General features: G+C 48.1%; 1 protein-coding gene across 1 annotated transcript in view; it reads left to right on the forward strand.

The window, feature by feature from the left end:
* Positions 1-16172: 16172 nt before the first annotated feature.
* The window catches only part of LIFR (LIF receptor subunit alpha), a 61522-nt gene continuing 56424 nt past the window's right edge, over positions 16173-21270 (forward strand). The window contains exon 1 of the mRNA XM_087815293.1: positions 16173-16236. The gene's annotated coding sequence lies outside the window, so the exon portion shown is untranslated. The remainder of the gene's footprint in view (positions 16237-21270) is intronic.

Raw genomic sequence — 21270 nt, forward strand, 5'->3', positions numbered from 1 at the left:
AAGCAGCCGGACTCTCCCGCAGCCCACGGGCCGCCGCGAAGCTGAGAAGCGGCTGCCATCCACGTCGTGCTCAAGGACAGGAAAGTTCCAGGGCACAAGGCCTCTGTGTGTCAGCTCCTTCCTTTGGCAGCTCGTAGGAAGGCTGGTGGAAGTCAGAAAGGAGAGGGAGAGGCGGTGGAGGGAGTTGCCTGCATGCCGTGGCCAGATGGCCAGAAACCAAATCGTAGTGGCCTTTGTAAGTGCTGTCCGTGGGCTCCTTGAGCCACTCATGAAATTCTTACGACTTCCGATACCTGTTTATGTCACCAAATCGTAGATTCTGCAGCCTGATAAATGATCTCCGGTTGTATCACAGGCAGATGCATTGTGGCTCAATCACCTGTTTTGCTTATGTGAGCGCTTTGGGATTTTTGTCTCTAGACCGATTTCAAGTTAAAAATTTCATTTTTGGCCTGTCGCTCTACCACATTTCACAAGTTTGTGCTCTCTACATATCTGGATTTTGCTCAGACCCCTCCCTCCAACAGGCACACAGGCAAACTGGAGGTAAAAATATTATGTTTGGTTATCTGATCTTTTCTTATCATAGGCAACTAACTACCGTATCTCTGTGAGTCCCCGCTGACATATTGTGGGGCCTGCCAGTGAAACTATCCAACGTCATGTTCAGGCAGTGACGTGATGACCAACCCAACCTCGGGTCCTCCACTCGCAGCTCCAGTGGCGTGTTGACTCTTGGCATTTACCCTTGTTTGCTTATTGAACCGTGTCAGGTTTCTATGGCTCCGAGTGCTGGCTCACATCACAGTCAAGTGGAAGCAAGAAAATGCAGGCAAGCCCTTCACGGAAAAATAGGCTGGCCGCGACTGCAGGGTTCTTGGTAAATGAACAGAGACGAGGGAGATGTAATCTCCTAGGCTTTTCCAAGGCTTTGACAGAAGTTGTGGAGTTGGGGGTGTGGGTAGGTCATGTCAGAACTGGAGACCAGACCCGCCTCTGCTACTGGGAAGGCAGTGGGTGGGGTGCTTCTGGTAGGGAAGGGAGGGGTGAGGACCGTGTGCAGGCCCAGGAGGGGGCCCAGCACCTGGAGAGTCTGGGACAGGAAGGTGGCAATCCAGACAGGTAACCTGCACTAGGAGGGTTAGGCATGGTCTGAGCAGGTGAATGTACTGTCAGGTTGGGGCTAAGCCTGACCAGAAGTGGTGGGAAGGCATGAGGTAGTCAGGATCAAGAGCACTAGTTAACCAAAGTCACAGTCCCCTCTAGGGCTAAGGGGTAGACCCTCATCTTGGGAGGTGGAGTTTACAAGGAGAGCAGTAAGACAAGCACAGGGATTAAACCCCGAAGCTGTCTGGTTACAACAGTGACTTGGTCACAGAAAAGGGAGGAAAAGGGAACTCGTATTCACTGATTGCCTCCCGCATGCATGTCAGACTCGGAACTGGGCTATAGATTTTATTTACTTATTCAACATGTTTTAATTGAGCACCTACTATGTGCCAGGTACTGCTCTAGGCCCGGGGGATAAAGCAGTGAAGAAAACAAAATCTTTGCCCACTTGGATCTTACATTGTGAGAAAGGAGACAGACAATAAACAAAATAAATAAACTTTATTCTAGATTAGAGGGTAGCCTGGCCGGGCGTGGCTCAACGGTTGAGAGTTGACCTGGGATCCAGGCGATCAGGGTTCGATTCCCGGTCAGGGCACATGCCCGGGTTGCGGGCTGCAGCCGATCAATGACTCTCTCATCATTGATGTTTCTGTCTATCTCTCTCCCCCTCCTTTCCTCTCTCTGAAATCAATAAAGACATATAAAAAAAAAAAATAGACTAGAGGGTAATAAGTGCTCTGGAGAAAAACAAAGCAAGGTGGAGAGACAGGGAGTGTAGAGGATTAGCATTTTGAATGAAGTTGGGGAAAGCCTACTGAGAAGGTGACCTCTGGGCAAATCCTTGAAGGAGGTGAGGGAGTGAGCCCTGCGGGTCCCTGGAAGAAGGATGCTCCAGGCAGAGGGAACAGCAGGTGCCGCGTCTTGAGGCCCGAGTGTGCCTGGTGTGTATGGAGACCAGCCGGGACCAGAGTGGCCAGGTTTGTACAAGCGAGGGCAGAGCAGGAGATGCGAGAAGCAGCAGGCTGGTGATGCAGGTGAGGACACCACCTGAGCCCTTTTAGGCCAGTGGGTCCAGGCTGGGGTCAGTGTGCTGCCAGGGGACACTTGGCAATGTCTGGAGGCATTTTTGGTTTTCACAGTTGGTGGCTGTTTGTTCCAATATAGACTTTAAACAGTTCAGAGCAGACTTGCTACAGCGCAGGAAGCTCCCATCTGGGCAAATGGGTGGCCAGCACATTGGACAGGGGCATTAGGTTCCACACTGGTGCCTGTAGATTGAACTAGTCGGAAACAAACAGATAAGTTGTTTTGTAAAACCTACTAGGAAAGTATAACATACATAAAGAACAGTGTGCATGTCAGTTTTCACAAGTGAAACACCAGTACTTAACTAGCGCACAGATCAGGAGACAGCCCCGCGCCACCTTCTCCGAGAAGTCCACATTCTTCCAAGAATAGCCACTATCCTTTTAATATCATAAATTAGTTTTGCCGGTTTCGAACTTCTTATAAACAGAATCCTGTGGCATGTGTTCGCCTTCCTTTCCTCAGCACCGTTGGTGAGAGCCCCCCATATCGTCGTGTATGCTGTAAACCCTCCATTCTCGTCGCCACCTAATAGCCGTTGTGTGAGCAGAGAGCCCTGTCGTCTGCTTGGAGAGGCACCTGCATGGTTCCCGGCCGGGCTGTCCTGAGTGGGCTGCCAGGAAATTCCAGGGCGTGCCTTTTGGTGAAGACATGTACACGTTCTGTTGGGGATGGGGCTGTAGGAGAGAAGAACTCTTGATAAGACGAAATGTAGCATAACTAGAGCAGTAAACAATAGATACAAGTTTAATAGGGAAGGTTTGGACAGGCTCAAGAATGAAAGAAAAGGTCCAGAGCCCAGGGTAGAAAAGGCTGCGGCTGAGGTCGTGGCTTCCAAGCCGAGGGACGACGGTGTGTGTGGACGGGTGAGCGCCTGCAGGGAGCAGTGGCGGCTGCGTGCGGCGGTGAAGGGCTCGGGTGGGAGTCAGAAAGTCCAAAAAGTCCTGAGGCTGCACCTTGCTCTGCCAGCTGTGACTGTGCGACTTGGATGCGCAGCTCTGGCTTTCCATTGCAGGCGACACAGGTCACTGAGATGAGATCCGTTCACTCGGCAGCCAGTGATGGAATCCTTACCCGTGTGCAGGGCACTAGGGATTCGTGGTGAACGAGAAAGACGGGTCCTTGTCCTCACTGATTTCCCCAGGAAAGAATACAGTGAACAGCGATCATTTCATTACAATTACGGGACGAAGGGATCTAACCTAAGCTGGGGGTCAGCACAGCTTCTCTGAGCCCAAGTGGACATGAGCCAGGCCAAGAGTTGGGGTGAAGAATTCCAGGCATGAGGGAAACCTCGGGAGGGTAAGGAGCTTGGCATGTGTGCGGAAAAGAGGCAGTGAGTGTGCAAACAAAGCGAAAGGAAGAGCAGCGGAGAGGAGAGGAGGCGGGAGGGAGGGGCAGGCACGGGCTCTGCCTTAATTGAGTTTGAAGCATTTTGAACTGAAAGTAAGGAGAGAGCTGGGGATGGAGCAGGAGTGGTGGTAGAATTGGGTGAGAGCAAAAATACAGATTGAATTTCCATTTCAGTATTCACCCATGAGTTCATTTACATCTGTGGGACAAGGGACTACCCAGTGATTGCAGTAATGTCTGAAATTATTTGGGCATCAGTAACTACTGAGTCAATGAATACATAAATAGTAATTTATGGGGTTAACACAACTTGGAAAAAAATCTGTTTAAGACTCACTCCCTTTGACCTGATAGTAACTTGGTTCTTTAAGTAGGTTTCCCTCCTAGAAACAGTAGCTAGTATTTGTTGCGTTACATGCACCAGTTTCCATTCTAAGCAGTACATAAAGTGTATTCTCTCACTTATAACCCTCATCCAGCCCGGGGAGGGAGGCTTTATTTTAGTCTCCCGTCTAGTGCTGGGGATGTAGACACCGAGAGGCACATGATCTGCTTGCCCGAGATCATCCAGTTAGTAAGCATAGAGCCAGGCTGGAGTCACATTCAGACAGTCTGATTCCAACCCACAAGCTCTCAGTGGCCCCTCTTTGTCATCACAGAGAAGTCAACAAAAAACATCTGGTTGGGTTGGTTGCTCCACTTCTCATTTTAAATTAATTAATTGGCATGGTGCATTACTCGTTAATCGTGTGAGTTGATTGTCTAGGGCTTCATCCCCCCATAGTGGACTAAGAAGGCTGAGCTTCCAAATCTGCAAATCCAGCTGTGGATCAATGACTGGTGCTCCGGAGATCATAAGGAGTAGAGATTGGGAAGGTACACAGGGTCCAAACCGTGTAGCCCTTGTAGACCATGGAAGTGATTCGGATTGTTCTCTAGGTGCTGAGGGCAGAGATCTGATTGGTTACGAGGTGCTTACAATAGCCTGGGTGGGAGATGCTGGCCCCTTAGACCAGGATGAGAGCAGTTAAAACGGAGATGAAATGAGAGATTCTAAGTAAAAGGCCTCGCAAGATGCTTGCCCAGAGTGGGCACACTGCGGGGTGGCTGTTGTTACAAAGGCAAGTTCATGTTGACCGACCAGGCCAAGTGCATGGATCGGAAACTGCTGCCCACAGCATGGCACTGAGGAAGATTCCGAACCTCTCCCAGACCTGCGGGGAGAGAGTGCGTGGTGGGTGAGCGACACCTGCCATGAGCTCGGGACGCGAGGCTGGGAGCACGCAGGCGGAGTGGTGCCTGAATCGTGATTTTCAAGTAAAGGCAAAGTTCTCACCCAGATGATTGAGTCATTTTTCTCAATATAAAAATATTAAAATATCTGAATTATCTGATGTAAAAGACAGGTAGGCTTAGACTATAAAAGGACTTTTTAATTAGAAAAAAGCAATTCCTGACAGATGGTGGATTATAGAAATTTACTGAATTGCACTTGGGTTTGGAATATTTACTGTAATGAGTGTGCACTGTAAACAAAGCATTCAGCAGGCAGGTTAGGTCCACTTAGGTCAAGTACTCACTCCCCTGTGGAGACCCATGTGCAGATTAGTGTGCCAAGTGTTCAGAGAAGCAGGCACACTGAAGAGCTTCCACACTGATTTGACCTTGGACATTTTTTTCTACCTAATACTTGTTAAGAGCTCACAGAAACATGATAACATCTGCATTAATATTGTCTTAAAATATGACACTGTGCTACAAAATTTGTAATTCCCTCTTTTATAGGTCCTGCCTTTTGTAGAGCTCAATCGGTGGGAAAAAGAGAGAGGGAGGAGGTGACCAGTACCTAGTACATATTTGTTTGTTTTTAGAAAACTATTGTCACTTAATGATAATTGATTGTATATATGGCAGCTTGGCTCTGAATCCAATCACCGACTCTTGAGGGCCAACATTTAACCTCTGGCTGATGGAGATCAATGCAATTCCTTGCCTGAGCCCATGTTCTGCAGTGGCTTGAACTTGGACTACCCAGCAGACACACAGATTCCACAGATGTGGGCTGGTCGCAGAACACTAGGGCTTATTCATGTCTAATGATTTAAAATTCATTTCCAATTTTCAGTTCAGGGCTTGGTACATGAAAGACACTCCACAAATGCCTTTTGGGTAAATGAATGAAAACATAACTGAGTAACTGAATAATTATGGTCACTGTTTGTCCTCACAAGAGAAGGCAGTTATGAAACCAGTAGGTATTATGCGAAACCTAGGAGAAATTTTGAATAAAACAATTAAGTCCAAGAAATAAACAAGATGTCCTTTATTGTTCTGTGCAGATTTAGCAAGTTAGAACTACTTTTGTTCGAATTATGCGTAATGAAGGAAATAGGGAAATAGTGCCTTTGGGGAAAACTGGGTGATGTTATTGACTAACCTTGCTCGTCAGTGAGTTGGGTAAGTCTGTGTGCACCAGACAGGTCACACCACCTCCTTGTCTCTCGTCTCCCGGACCAGGTGATCTCTAAAGTCCCTTTCAGGTCACAAGTGTCTGTGAATCTATTCACTGATAAATTCACTTATAAATGTGATGCTTTGTGCTTGCTTTCTCTTTGCAACATTAGAAATGTGCATAATCTTCATTATAAAACCAGTCTTAGTCCAGCTTGCAAAGGCCCCAGGAAAGCGAAGAATTCCAGTGTTTTGCAAGAATATCTTCTCATTGAAGGAATGCTCCTTAGAGGAAAACAGGAGCTCTATTAACAGATTTCCCTGCAGAAGAGGTGTATGAAGTCCCCTTCACTGAGTTCATGGATTTAGTCTCCTCTGCAGTGGACTTGATGAGCATGGGTGAACCGAGGTCAACAAGGGGACTGGTGACATGGGCAGGTCCCCTAGTAATCTCTATAAGCAGACACCTGTGCTCATGAAGCCGTAGCCACAGGTCTAAATGCTCTACTTCTACTCACCCATTTCATCCTGACAGTGACCCTGTGAAGTCGGGGTTGCTGTGACCCTTACTTTACGCATGGGCAGACTGAGGCATGATATGTTAAATCTGCCCACGATAGTGGACCAGTGAGTGGTGGAGCCAAATTTGAACCCAAGTAGTATGGATCCAGAGGCCCTGCTCTTTGCCACTCTGCTATGCTGCCATCTCAGAATATCATCTAAGCCACTGATGAAAAATGAAATAGACCGGTCACCCAACACTTATGGGGAGCCCACTGTGCTAAGTGCTGTTAGGGACTGGGGTGTGAAATGCTGAGGACCTCATTGCTGACCTTGCTCAGCTCGCTCCTGGCACAATGAGATGAGTACTAGAATGGAGGTTCTGGGGAGAGGGGGGGGTCGAATTTGAGCTTGCCTCCGAGTAAAGGATTTGGATGGATAGGATTTTGGAGGAGAGCACTTCGGGTTCAAGCAAGAGCATGGATTTCAGAGTGTGCAAAGGAGACATATTTTCCCAGACTGTGACACATTTGCAGTGGGGAGATGATTTTGGCTCTTAGGACGTTCTGAATGCTATGCTGAGGAGTCTAAATGTAATTCTGTAGGCAACAAGGAGCAACTTGGCTTTTGCTTTGGAGCATAATTCTGGAGATAGCAGGTAGAGTGTAGTCTAAGCAGGAGGAGTGAGAACTCAAACCAGTGCCGTTTCTGAGACAAATGGGGAAAGGATGGTGTGGCGGGTGTTGTAATCTGGCGCCCAGACTCTCTTCGAGAATAAAGGTCTCACTATCCAAGTCACTGGGAATGCTGCCAATAGGGAGCCCTCAGCTGTCAAGCCCCTTACCCAAGCTCATGCCCTCTTCCTGGGGTGGCTGGCGTCCAATGACTGATTGTTGTGGGAGGTCTGAACACCCCGACCTCTCACTGTAGCTCAGGACTGCTCTGAAGGATCGTCACAGATTCAGAACTCCCTGCGCTCCATGAACTTCTCTCTCTCCCCACGCCTGCCACTTCCCTTCTCTTCAACAGGCTGCTATTCCCAAGAGGACTCCCTGCTGAACCTCCTCCATGCTAATCTGTCTTAGAATCCGAGACCTGGGAAACTCAACCTGTGTCCAGTGGCTGTATGGTGCATTGTAGAAACAAAACCCACAGTTAGGCATCTATGCAGGAATGTGGCAAGTAAAAGAGAAGTGTAAGTCAAAGAAGATGCCCAGCCAAGGTAGCCGGAAGGATGACGGTCTGAGCTAGCATGATTTCTGCCCTGGGCAACTGTAATAGGCCCCCCAGTGGCCTCCCCGGTTCTCTTGTTGACTGTCTAGGCTACTCTGCACACGTAGGCTAGAGGGATCACCTACAGAAGGAAACCAAAAGTCCTTATACCCACAGTGCTCCCCCTAATCTGGCCCCAGAGACCTCTCCCTGCTCCCCATGCTCCAAGCACCCTGGCCTCCTTGAAGTTCTGCCACATGTCAGCTGTTGGACCCCAGATGTTCCCAAGGGTCTGCCTCTCACCTCATTTAGGCCTCTCTGCTCGAAAACTCAATGAGGCCTCTCCAACTATCCCATTTAGAATAGCAACCCCTCTTGTTCTCTGTCCCTTAAACCTTTTATTTTTTCCAAAGCACGCACTTCAAGTTGACACCGACATTATATTACCTACTAATGTGCTGATGTGTTCACTGTCTGTTTCTCTGTCTCCAATGAGTGTTCTTCACTCCAATGAGTGTTATTCCTGGTCAGGAACGTAATTTATGCATCAATTAATGAAAACTGGGGACACAGGAGGAGTGTATTTTCAGCAGAAAATCTGAGTTTCATTTTGAAGATGTTGAGTCTGAACAGCCCTGTCAGGCTTCCAGGTAAAGATCAGGGAGAGGAAGTCCCTGTGAAGCGTGTAGGGGAGAATGAACTAGAACCACGGTTCCCAAATTGCTCCAGGGAGTGTGAGTCTCATGAGAGCATGGTCACGTTTATTCAGTGGAACAGAACCCAGTTCAAACAGGTTGGATAAAAGAAAAAGAAAAAAATAAGCAAAGAAAGAAAGACAGGCAGATAGAGATATTGATGAGAGAGGGAGATGGACAGGTAGGGACAGACAGATGCCGTCGATAGTGCAGGCCTGTAGAGGGGGAAGGACGGGAAAGGGCCTTATTGGCTTATGCAGCTGCGAGGTTCAGCCATCAGGCTGCACTGGAGGCAGGGGCCCTTCTGCGACCCCAGAGCCTGGCCTCCATCTCTCAGCTTTGCTCTGCTCTGCTCTTTTCGAGGCAGCTGCTTTCTCAGCCAGGCTCTTTCGAAATGGGTCACGTGGCAAGTAGATCACCAGAACCAGTTCCAGTTCCTTCCTCTCAGCAAACCCAGCTGAAGACATGACTCTTCGACAACAGTTCCAGAAATATTCAAGGAATTGGGCCTAAGGAGCTGGCTGGCCGGTCTGGCTTGAGTTGTGCGCCCAGGGGGATAGAGGTCCCGGTTCCCTTTGTCGGGGACACGTGGGATCCGCACTGAGCCGGGCCCCCAGGAGCTGACTACGGCTCTTCCTGACTCTGCATCGCACCCTTTCACCTTGGAAACGTGAAATTGGCCATGGCGGGGGTACTTACACCACAGAAGGAGGGAAATACTATAAATCAGGGCTATTTTTCTTAGGAGAATTGGTTGTTAAACACTAAAACCAGCACCTCACTGGTCATATGACCATTTATAAATCCAGGGAGTGGGGGACAAACCCACCAGAGCTCAAGGATTAAGAATGGGGGGGGTCCCCAAGGAGCAATCAGGATATTGTTACTGGAAGAATGAATATTGGGCAGTGTCCTCTACCCCATATATGTTATATTATCACATCACATCTGGTCACATTATGTTATAGTTGGAGACCTACAACAGCTCTAAAATGGCCTATAACCTAAAAGCTATTTATCACCCAAACTTCTCTGATTAGGGAGCCCCTTTCTTCACAGAACTGGTGAATTTCCCAATGTCTTTGGAAACTAGTGACCCAGAGGGTAGAGACATAAGATAAGGGAACCAAGAAGGAAACTATTATTAATATGTAGACCTGTTGCTGTGTTAGTGGCTGGGAAAAAAAGATTCTTTTATGTTCTCTCCCTTGAATAGCAATTAAAAAAAATACCTAAAATGAAGAAAGTGTTGATTTTAAACCAATAGGTCTGCATATTTTTATTTTGACTTTTAGCCACTAGAAAGCTTTTTCAAATCCAAGGAACAACCCATTTCCTGTATCTTTTAGGCTGAATATGACATGTTAATTTCTAATACTTTCATGAGCTGCAATTAACCTTGGGCCTTTGAGAATTCAAATGTTAAGATTTTTAAGATTTAGGTCTAAAACTGCATCTAGTGCTGTGACAGGAATAACAAAAAAAATACACAAAAAAACACACAAAAAAGCAATAAAAGAAAGGAAAAAACCCCAGAGAGCAACAAGAAAGCTATTTTTAGTTAATTAATAGGAAATTAATTTTAAAGCACATTTTTGGGGGGGTGTTTTTGGCAACTCGGGCTAATAAGGTACATTCTGACCATGTTTTAAAAGGGCCTTGAAATGTAAACATCAGGAAGATAGCGCCTCTCTTTTGCTCTGAGGTTTTGTTTATTCTGACTCCCCCACCCCTCGCCCTGCATTGCAAAATTCGTTAGGGTTGCATTTCTACCGCTTGCAGGGTGCAGTCTTCATCAATCAATTTTCTTGGGTATCTGTTATACTGAACACTATATGGAATACTAACATTCTCTGTTCTTTAACTGAAAATTTTTATTTTCTAAAGATGGACAAATGTATTGAAAATCCAGGGCTCAGAAAGGGAGTATAATTATGTGTGTAAAATAAAGATGTTGTCGTAATGCATAAGCACTCTTTAAAGCCAATGGAAGTGTCTGGGGGGTGCTCCTGGCTATTGAGGGTTTTAAATATAAAGATTCTCTCATGTGGAAGGAAGCACTCACCCCACAGAGGTAAATGATAGGGTTAACATATGACTGTGGGGTATCAATGCAGAGGAGAGAAGCTTGGGGGAGAGTGGGGTGAGCCAGGCCCCACAGACACACTGTGCTTCACAATATCGCAGAACTCGAACAATACCCAGAAGAAACAGCACATCATGTATCTCAGGGAGTGAGAAAATCTGAAACAGGGATGTGCAGACAAAGAGTTAGATTCAGGCCAACAAGGCAGAGCTGAGGAGCTGACCGGACTAAGGAGAGACTGAAGAGCATGCCCTTGGGTTGGGAAGGGCTTTGCATAGCTCCTGGTCAAAGCCCAACTTTTTCAAAGCCTCGTCTAGAGGCAGCAAGTTGCAGGCAAGATCCTAGTGAGGCTCCTGAAACCAGAAGTGGCAGAAGGTTAGGTGGGTGGCACTAAGGGTGGCACACCCAGTCCAGTATTAGAAGTGTGGGTGGGGTTCGGAGCGAGACTGTGGTGGTTTGAATCACACTTGTCGATATCCGTGTGGCCTCCTTGGTGAATGGGGGTGACGGCCCTCCCTGCACCTCCCGGAGTTGCTGGGAGAGTGGAACGAGTGGGTCCCCAGTACCAGGCGCGCTGTGAGTACCCAGTCGACGTTCATGGCTATTGCCTACTGGCCAGGTGTTCGGAACCCTACTTTTCTAGCCAGTGTCTTCCATATCATCGTAATGACTTTGGAATTAGACTGCTGTGCTCCATCTTTGTTATTTTACCTTTTTGAACTTTGGTCTCTTCATCTCTAAAGTGGGACTAATACCTATAACATATACTATATGTGCTAATAACCAATTAGTATCAATCTCCCAACCAGACAGTCATGTGGGCAACTATCTCTCTTTCCTCGAGTTAAGAAAGAAAAGTCTGGCGAGTTTAGATGAACGGGTGTCGTCCAGGTTAGGCCTACCTCGGTGGGTACAGTGAGATCCTACGAGCGCCTGAGTTCAAACTGAGTGATACCTTAAGTTAGGTAGTATTAAGGTTTCTGTCAGCTCTTTGAAAGTAAGAGTCTGTGATTAAACAAAATAGCCAAAAACCCAAGATTCCTTGGGCTTGTCTCAGAATGAATCTCAGACCCGCAGACTTTCCCTTTGACAGTGTTGTCCTCAGTTACCTTAAGTTCCAGCAGGGAAATCATCAGCTGCAATGTCCCTGCTGATCAGAGCTGCCATGGTGAGAGCCACTCCTGTTTTCCGATAGGAGACTCAGGAGGCCCATCAGGTTGGCTCCCCGAAGGGAACACGAGGGACGTTGCTTTCTGAAATTATTCAACCAACTCGTCACTTTTCAGCTGCCCAGTGCATTAGAGACCTTGAGCCAGTCTGTTGCAGATGTGTAACCATTGGAAATTCTTCACTGTCAGAAAATGGAAATGAAAACTTGCTCTCTTCTGGTTTTAGATTTTTTTTTTGGTGGTGCTCAGGCCGTTGAAGGCTGTGGGTTAAGTGCGTTACTTAGAATAATGTATTCAAGGCGTTAAGGAATCTGGGTCCAGTTTCAAACCTCTCCACTACCTCTGGCTTGACCTCGGCTCAATTCCTTAATCTTTTGGCGTCTTCCATCTGCTCAAGACGCCTCTGGCCACACGCAGAGAGCAGCAGCTGTAGGAACAGATTAAATAATGGGCTTCATATCACCACTGAGAATGGAGTAAATTGCTCTTTTGTGGGATCCATTAGCTCAGCTGAGAGTATTAGCCCAGGATTCTGGGTCTATGATGGACTACGAGGAACTGGGCGGCATCAATTCTAATGTTGTGCTTTGCCCCTAAGTGACTCTGGACAGCAGATAAAGACTGGGTGGGGGGTAGAGAGCAACGTGAGGACAGAGGAGAGGGCTTGGGAAGCCCAAAGAAGAGATCCAAGGGGGGGGGGGGTGAGTGGGGAAGGGTAGAGAAGAGAAGGCGGGTGTGACAGGAAGAAAAGCAGGCCGGCTGCTGAGTGAGAGGAAGAGCAGATTTGAAATGAGGGATGCGACACAGGGCCAGAGGAGGGGACTGAGCAGAGGGGCAGGCAGGTTTATCCGGAGAGGACTTGCTGGTGGCTTCCCTGGCCCTTTCGGGGGGCTCTCTCCACATCCCCGGTTCTCCTCCTCCCTGACCCTGGGCTTCTGGCTCTGGGAGTTAGTTTTAACAGACGAGGCGTTTTACCTCTCAAAAGCATAAGAAACTTAACGAGATTCTTCAGCGAAGAGGCCTTAAAGACCCAAGAAATCAACTGTTAGTCTGTTGAGGGAAAGGGCCACCACTCAGTGCTCCCAAGTCAACTAAGTGCAGTCATGTGGGACAGGCCAGGCCAGGACGGGCGAACAGTAACAGGAGTGAAAGAAAGGGGTTGTGGGTTCTTGGTGATCCCCGCGCGCGCCTCAGTCCTCTAAGCTTTGCCCGCTAAGACCAAGGAGCTCATCACGCCCTTGGGCCCTCGCCCGGCCCAGCGCCGGCTCGGACACCTGCTGCGATCCATGGAGGCGGTGACAGAAGATCGTAATGGCCACAGCCACAGCTGCGTGGACTGCTTGCTTTGTCTCAGGCTCACACCATGCATTCCTCCAAAAGGGACCGGAGGCGGCTCGCAATAAAAGACAAATTACAAGAGGAGAGGAAAGCTATCCTCACACACCTTGGCTGAGGAAAATTACAGCAAATTTAACAGAGCAGTGAGAGTGGTTTTAGAGAAATTAACTCTTTGTTCTCACGATCACCCTATGAAGCAGCTACTTTTAATAACCCCCTTCTATGGAGAAGGAAACTGGGGACACCAAGATGTGACATTATGTCCTTGGCTTGCCTTCAAAGGCCAGCATGAGAGAGAGAGAGAGAGAGAGCGCGAAGAAAGGAAACGAAAGTCCGTAGGAGCCTGGATACATTGACTACTGACTTTCAACAATAGCGATTTCAAAGCTGTTCGCCGGGGGAAAAAAATCTATTAGCTCTGCCAGCCACCAAAAGATGTCCAAAGCCATTGTTGTGAAGGGTCTGTCTTAATTTAGAGTCTGACTGTCCCTCATCCAAAGACCCTCATGATAAATTCCTCTCAGACCACAAGCCAGGAAACTCTCTCCTGAACAAACTGTGACTCCTTCTACTTTGGCAAAGAGAACTGTGAAAATCTTCATTTCCCCTATTTCACTTGGCCGTACGAGAGCTTGGAACTAAATTTTGTTCAAATGCTATTGTTAGTCTCAGCAAGTTTTTCTTGATTTTTCTGTGTGTGTGTGTGTGTTAATATTTGTCTTTCATGGCAAACCACCGAAGACTCTTTGGAAGAAAGCACAGTGTAAATAAACAAAAGACAAAGTACAGTTCTGTTGGGGCCATGCTAAGGATATAATCATTTACCAAAATAGTTTACATAACACCCCTGAAAACTTTGTATCTGAAAAGGAGTATTCTAAACAGAATCCTGGGCAGATACTATTGTCCATGGTGTTTATCAAATTTTTCATGCCCCTCACCAAACCACTTTGGGTAAAGAACATAACATCTAGAGAAAATTAGCTGATTGCTCTCATATGTCGTCTTGTTGCAGGGATCTAATTAAGTTTTGAATCTTGTCCAAAACTGTGCTCTAAAATAAGCCAATTTAAATCTACATTTATCAGTCAGGCTTAAAATGAAGAATAGTTTCACTCATTTCCACCATTCACTGGTTAATGACTATGTTTAATTTGTAGATTTTTATTTGGTTCCAAAATTTCTTCCAGGAACAAAGCCATATCTTGTCCCACTGATTGATAAACACTATACTACATGTTCTGTCACCTGTCCTGAGAAGCCTGTCAAGAGCCAAGATGTAATTTAATAACAAAACCCCTCATCTCATGCTTACTGCTTTTGTGAGTGATCAAACCTTGCAAAGAACAAAGCCTTTCACTTCCAGAACTTTCATTACAGGTGTGATTTTCTCTGTCTCAGCCGACTTGATTTTAGTAATTTGGCAGCTTGACTATAGTGACTCCATTTTATTTCTTCACTCTATTCCTCAGAAGCATTTAGCTCTTTCTAAAATGTTTATTAAATTTATTGGGGTGACATTGGTTAATACAATTATATATGTTTCAGGTGTGCAATTCTATAACATCTGTATATTACATTGTGTGTTCACCATCCAAGGTCAGATCTCCTTCCGTCACTATATATTTGACCCCTTTACCATTTACTGCCTCCTCTCCACCTCTGGCAACAAACAAGACAAGCAAACAGACAAAAACTCTTAGGTGCAGATAACAGAAGCATTTAGTTTTGGTGTTCAAAATATGTAACTGGATAGAGTTCCTCATCAGGGCACTGGTAGGGAACATGTCACTGTGAAACATTTTCCTCTAAGGAGCCTATTTTGTAATCAATACTGGCAGGTATTTTGTTGCCCATTTTAGTTACATTATCAACAGGGAAAAGTTATTTCAGAAAATAAGCTTCATTTTTCCAGTTTAGGAATTGCTTTGTAATTTCATCCAAAGGTCTCTTTAAAACACGTTGGCCTTGGTGCCGGTGCCTCAAATAAATTACAAGTGAAACAAACTAGCTGGCCTCTTACTGAAGGTGCGGCTGCAGAGCCCCGAGGCTCTGCGTGCCAGGGGCTCTGTCTGGCACATTTCTGAACTTTGCAGAATTAATTGTGCCGCAGAGAACATCATCAAACGCGTCCGGCGTGGCGTGTAAACATCTCCAAACCATGATTCTGCGCCATCAAGTGCTCTCCAGCTAATTTCACTTGGTGCAATTACTCTGGAAGAAAATCGAGGCCAAGTGAAACTGCGGAAATGGGAACAATGCAGGGAGGAAAAATCTCACCCCATTAGGGGAGCCATTTCTTCTCCGCACAAATAAGCCCACCACGCCTTGGAGGCAAGACTAGATGGCTCCAGGATATTCTTAGGCTGCCCCGCGGGTCCCGTCGGGCCGAGCGGGCCCTGCCGCGGGGCGGAGGAAGGTGGCCCGAGCCGCAGCGCCCGGCCCTTAGGGGTATTTTAGGTAACTCGTAAAATCTGTGCAGCCGCCCCCTCCCCCGCCCGACTCCCAGGCGCGGAAGCTGCTTTTCCAGCTCGGGTGTTTGCAGAGGAAGCTGAAGCAAGGCCCCGCATGGCCCTCTGGCTGCGCACCGTTTGCAAAGCGCGTTAGCAGCGCCCCGGGAGCCGTTGTCCCCGCAGGGCCCCGGCGCGCTGGGCCGGCCTTGCGTGAGGATCTGCTCCGCTCGGCGGCTCCGGCTCGCCCGTGACCTTCCCACGTCGGCCTCGGGACGGGACCCGGCGGCAGCCCCACTCCCGCGCTCGGGCCCCGCGCGTTCCCAGGGGCGGCCTAGCGGGCGCGCGCGGGCGGGCCGGGCCGGGCGGGGGGTGGGGTGTCACGGCGGGGGCGCGCGGGCAGCTTCCGGCGGGGGCGCGGGGCGGGGCGCGGGGCGGGGCCGGGGCCGCAGCGCCCCCAGCCGAGTGGCGTGCAGGCACCGCCCCCGCGCGCCGCAGTCCCGGCTGGACCGTCTCCCGGTGGCCGTGGCCGTGACCGTTGCCTCCGCGCGGCGGCAGCGGCTCCGGGGCTCGCAGAGGGCAGCGGGCGGCCCCTCGCCCGTGGCTGCCTCCCGCAGCCTGCGCTGGGACCGGCGGCGAGGCGGCGGCTGCGGTGGCGCCCGGCCCTCCTCCTCCTCGCCGCCGCCTGCTCCGGGCGACTGCGGGCTCCGGGCAGCCCCGGGCGGCGGCCGGACAGCGGGGCCGACGGCGGGGGATGGCGAGATAGCGGCGCGGAGCGGCCCGTGAGTGCGGGGCGGGGGGCGCGGCGCGGGCCGGGGAGCGCGGAGCCCGCAGCCCGGTCCCTGGGCGCGTCGCCGCGAGCGCCGGGCGGCCCGGGCGGGGTGGCGGGCAGCGCTCCGGCCGCGCGGGTCTCGGGGTCCCGGGCGCGTCGGGGAGGGGGGCTGCGGGGGGAGGGGGCGCTCCCAGGCGCGCAGCTCCCCGCGCGCCCTTGGGCTCCTCTCGGGCCCCGAGGGCGCCGACGCCGCGGCCGCGAACTTCTGCCCCACGGAGGGCGGTGAGTTGTGAGCCCGGAGGCTACCTGGGGGATGGGAAGGAGATTTGATTTCATTTTCCTCTGACTCGCTGTGTTTCTGTGCGCCGGTATCCCGAGGCGCTATACTGGTCGGCTCCCAGTTAAAGTGCTGGCGGGCACAGTCAGGCTCCCTGGCAAATGCCGCTTCTGATGTGCGTCCAACAGAGGAGCTGGCATCGCGAGTTCCCACCGACACGCGCGTTGTGCATTTACATGGGGGCTTGAATAACGTGAGCCTTTCTGGGGCTCACCTTCTGCTACCAAAAACACATGAGGTCTTTTATTTGCACTTGGGTATCTGTGTGTGCCTTTTTGTGTGGGTGTGTTTAGTAGAGTCAAATATTGATACAATGTGCATGAATGGTGTTTGTGTGGAAATGATTTTTTGTTTTGCATTTCTTCTTATGTGTTCTTTTAAGATTATATTCAACAGAAAAGTTTGTTTCAAGTTTGCCTTCCTATTTGTCCGTTTTCCGTTTCAGATCTATCTTTAAATTTAAACAATTATTGAAGTAAAATTCATGTGACTTAATAGTATCAGTCAGGGCTATGAAAATGATTTCTAGCCTAGATTTAAAAGCGAACTCCCCTCCTCCACAAAGGGCAACGACGCTTCTAAAAGCATGCTTCGTACAAATGATGCTTGCCCCTCCCCTTCAGTGATCATTTTGCCACAGATCTGAAATCATATTTCGCTAATATCAGAGAGCTCTCGCCTGAGCCTGGCAGAGGAAGGGAAACCTAAGTCTGGTGTGTTTTTACAAACAGGAGACTGTCCCCTTAACTTGTTTCTTACTTTGACTTTGTTTTATGGCCAGGTGGGAGCTGGGTTGCTTTGGAGGCTTCGTAGGGTAGCTACATGCCCCATTTAAATATGAGGTATGGTTTTTAGGTGAGCCGGGCGGCTATTTCTCTCCCAGGAATTGAGTGGAGGCTTATTTGCTTTGTAATAGGTAGGATCACAGGCACGCCTCTCTCATTAGTGGAGGCTTGGATTCTCTTCTGGGAATTAAGGATCAGGAACTGTGCAGTTGAAGAGAACAAGCTTTTGTGAATTTTGAATGGCTTTGCTTTTTGATGGTCGTTCTGAATACTAAGTTGGCAGAAATATAAACTGTTCTAATATTTGAAGTCACCCTGTTAGTTTGTGGAACAGGCAGGCTGTGCATGCTGTAGACGATTCAGTAGGTATAGAAAGGTGTGGAACGGACAGTGTACACCCCTCTCCCCCACGAGCCACGGCACCCGGTTTTCCACGGGAACCAGGGTTACCAGCTCCTTGCTTATATCTTTCCAGATGCAGCCTAGGCTGGTATAAACATTTAGTACTGGTTTTTTTTATCTGTCTTTCCACGAGCAAGGACGCATTGTATGCTCTGCTCTGCACCAGCTCCGCACCCGCACCCTCGGCTGAGCACTGAGCCTTGGCAGTCTCCCTGTGGGCACCTAAGAGCCGTCTCATTCCCGCACAGCTGCTGAGCGCTCCATTAAGGTCGAACCATAATTGACTTAACCTCTTCTTTATTGAGATATGTGTAGGTTGTTCCTGATATTTTGCTATAAAACTGTAAAGCATTAGTTTTTGAGGTTTTTAAGTGGATTTCAATAATTTCCAAAGGCCCAAAGAAATAATTTACTTCTTTGCAGCACATGCCAGGAAATCAATGGCCCTTCAGCCCGTCCACCTTTTGCTTTTATGTAATTTCACAGTAATCCATAAGGGCCTTTGGTGACTTTGTGATGAAGTGATGAAGGCCAGTAACTGAAGGCATATTCCTCAAGTAACCCATAGCTCTTTGTTTTAACACAAGGAGTAAAAGAACAGATATAAAATTTTAAGACTAATCTGGAAGAACAGTCTTAAGAGTTTAAATATTTTTTAACATGGAGAAAAGGCTTATACCTTTGATTATGTCACACATGACGACAGTTTGCATTTGATAAAACTTGTCTGCCACCAGGCACTAAAATCCTCCCCCTTCTGTAGATTATCACCAACGTCTCATATTTGAGTGCTGCTATAATATGGTTACAGACTGTACAGTTTGGGAGAAGGTTATTAAGTCTTGAGGGGGGAGTATGCTTCTAGAAAATATTTGGCTCTTTTAGATCTAAAATTGAGGTCTCAGAGTGCTTTTAGAACAGGATCAATTGCAGAAGCAATGCTAATGCTAGAAATTGAGCCAGATACACAATAAAATCCAAGTATTAGCCAGTGTTGAGCTTTATATTTCCATTATGTTCATTTTTGAGGATGTTTTTAAGAACAGTACAGGCAATCATGATCTTTTTCTCTTAACTGATCAAACAAATCTTTTAGCATTTACGCTGTTTTCTTTTCCCTTTAGTATTTAGTACCTGTCATTGTACAAAACTGCTAATATTATTTATATTTGCTCTTCCTAAATAAGTATGTTTTGAACATTTGTTAAACGATTTCAGGCAGCTTTTTAGTCACTGAAAATATAGCAGTGCCCAGGACCAACAGGCCCCACTGCTAAGTTCCCACCTTAGTGGGGGAGACTGACAAAAAGCAGAGAAGCAATAAAGGAGATAATAGCAAATAGGGATAAGTACTGGAGGAGTAATAAAATAGGGTTGCTGTGGTAAAGTGTGTGTGTGGAGGGGGAGTGCTGCTGGTTTAGATTGAGTGCCTCTAGAAGCCTCTCTGAGATGGAGAGATTTGAGCCAAGAGTTAAAGGACAGGAAAAAGCCTATGTTTTTGGAGATCTGGTGGGAGAGCAGCTCAGGCAGAGGGAACAGCAAGTGCAAAGGCCCTGGAGTGGGGCTGAGCCTCAGGTGCCAGACGACCAGACTTTGGGGAGAGTGGCAGGCAGGAGAGAGCAGGCGCTGGGACCGGCGCCCTGTGTGTCTGCATATGTCAAAGTGTCCACAGAAGTGGAGGAGACCTGGGGTGGCGGAGTTTCTCCACCTGCTGGAAGCCCCAGGAGGGTAGGCACGTGTCTGCTGGTTTCTGGTTGCGTTGCCAGCACCAGGAACAGCCACGGTCACAGTGGGTTGTGGATAGTTGTTGAATTAATGAATAATCAGAGTTTAAAAAGTAATCTTGCCCCTTTGGTCGGAATGCTTAGATTCGGAAGTCTTTTATCTGAGCTTTCCACCTTGGCGCTGGCCCTTGACGTTACCAGGTCGGTTACACTATTAACACAGCCTCTCAAATTTTTGTTTCAAGTCGGCTGCATATGATTGCTGTTCTCCAGAATTAAAGCATGAAGCCTTAAAAACATACCTGATTTTTCAGGACATTATAGTGATTTCTGAGTCATTTAGTCAGACGTTTCACCTTGATTTCAATGGATTTGCCATTTGCTCAAGTGTAAAATTTTCAAAGATGCCCCTTTTATTGGTACTGAATGTTTCAGTCCTTTGGGGCTGATGACAGATTGATGAACACATCTATGTTCTTTTTGCAGGTACTTTTTTTTCCTCACAGGAAAATGTGTGCATGTTCTATTTTAGGGATTATCAGGAACTGTGGTGTTTCCTCTTCCCACTTCTGATGTTTGTCATTCTAAATATATGTTCCTTTATGTTAATTGAAAGCTTGGGAAATGAATTTTGTGCCAAGCGATTGTTACAGACGTTTAATAAGAATCTGTGGTCTCGCCCGGCCGGCATGGCTCAGCGGTTGAACATCAGCCTATGAACCAGGAGGTCACAGTTCAACTCCCTGTCGAGGCTCATGCCCGGGTTGCGGGTTCGATCCCCAGCAGGGGGTGTGCAGGAGGCAGCCGACCAATGACTCTCTCTCATCATTGATGTTTCTCTTTCTCTCTCCCTCTCCCTTCCTCTCTCTGAAATCAATAAAAACATATTTAAAAACAAGAATCTGTTGTCTTGCCCCGGACTGTGATTTTTGGGCTCGCAATCGACATCAGGAGTTTTGTGATCTGGCAGAATGAGGGTTTTTGATTTTTATATTTCCTATTCTACTTGGTTGATACCAGTACCCAATACTTGTTTCCATGTAAGGTAATTTTATCTTCCAGCCCTCTCTTGTAAGCTCTGTGCAAACACTATGTCAAGGGTGGATTCTGTGACTCCCGAGTCCTAGGTAGAGTCACCTTCGTCACTATCACTGAAGTGAAGGCTCTTCGGCAAATAGCAGAAGCCTGTATCTATCTGTTGTATATTTAACTGGTTGTGGTAAATTTAGAGGCTTAGATGTCTGAGTTAAGGTACTTTCATTACTTCCTTTGCATTTCCTTTGTGAACTCTAGAGATGCAGGAATTGCACATTTGTCTTACGTTGTCTAAAATTACAACACACCTTCTCACCGGTCGCTGCTGCTGATGTTGCTCTTGTGAGTAGAGGTTGCGTTTTATGGTTTTATGTTGCGAGCTGAGGAAAAACTTCTGGTGGGTAAAGTTTTCGTGTACTTTTGCACAGAGGTGAGAACGCTTGGCCCTTAGCTGTTCCTCCGGTTTGTAGGCAGGCACCCTTGGTTTGTAGAGGACTTGGAGCCGGTCTGTGTGCCTGTCGTTGAGCATTCGTGTCATCTGTACTAAGTGGCAGTACCCGGCAAGACCGCAAGGAGGCGACACTACTTCCTGAAAGCCCGTGTGGCCCTGCCCTAGAGGGGGCCCTGCATTCTAGGCCCCTTGCCAGTGCCTCCCCCATGCTGTAAGACGCAGACCTCTCCCGGGGACCTGGACCCGAGCACAGTTGGAGTGGTGGCCTGGCCGCAAGAGCATCTGGTGGAAAATAACCAGTGGTGGCAGT

The sequence above is a fragment of the Miniopterus natalensis genome, chromosome 3 (genome assembly GCF_054644295.1).
Source record: "Miniopterus natalensis isolate mMinNat1 chromosome 3, mMinNat1.hap1, whole genome shotgun sequence".
In the NCBI taxonomy this organism is placed as follows: Eukaryota; Metazoa; Chordata; class Mammalia; order Chiroptera; family Miniopteridae; genus Miniopterus; species Miniopterus natalensis.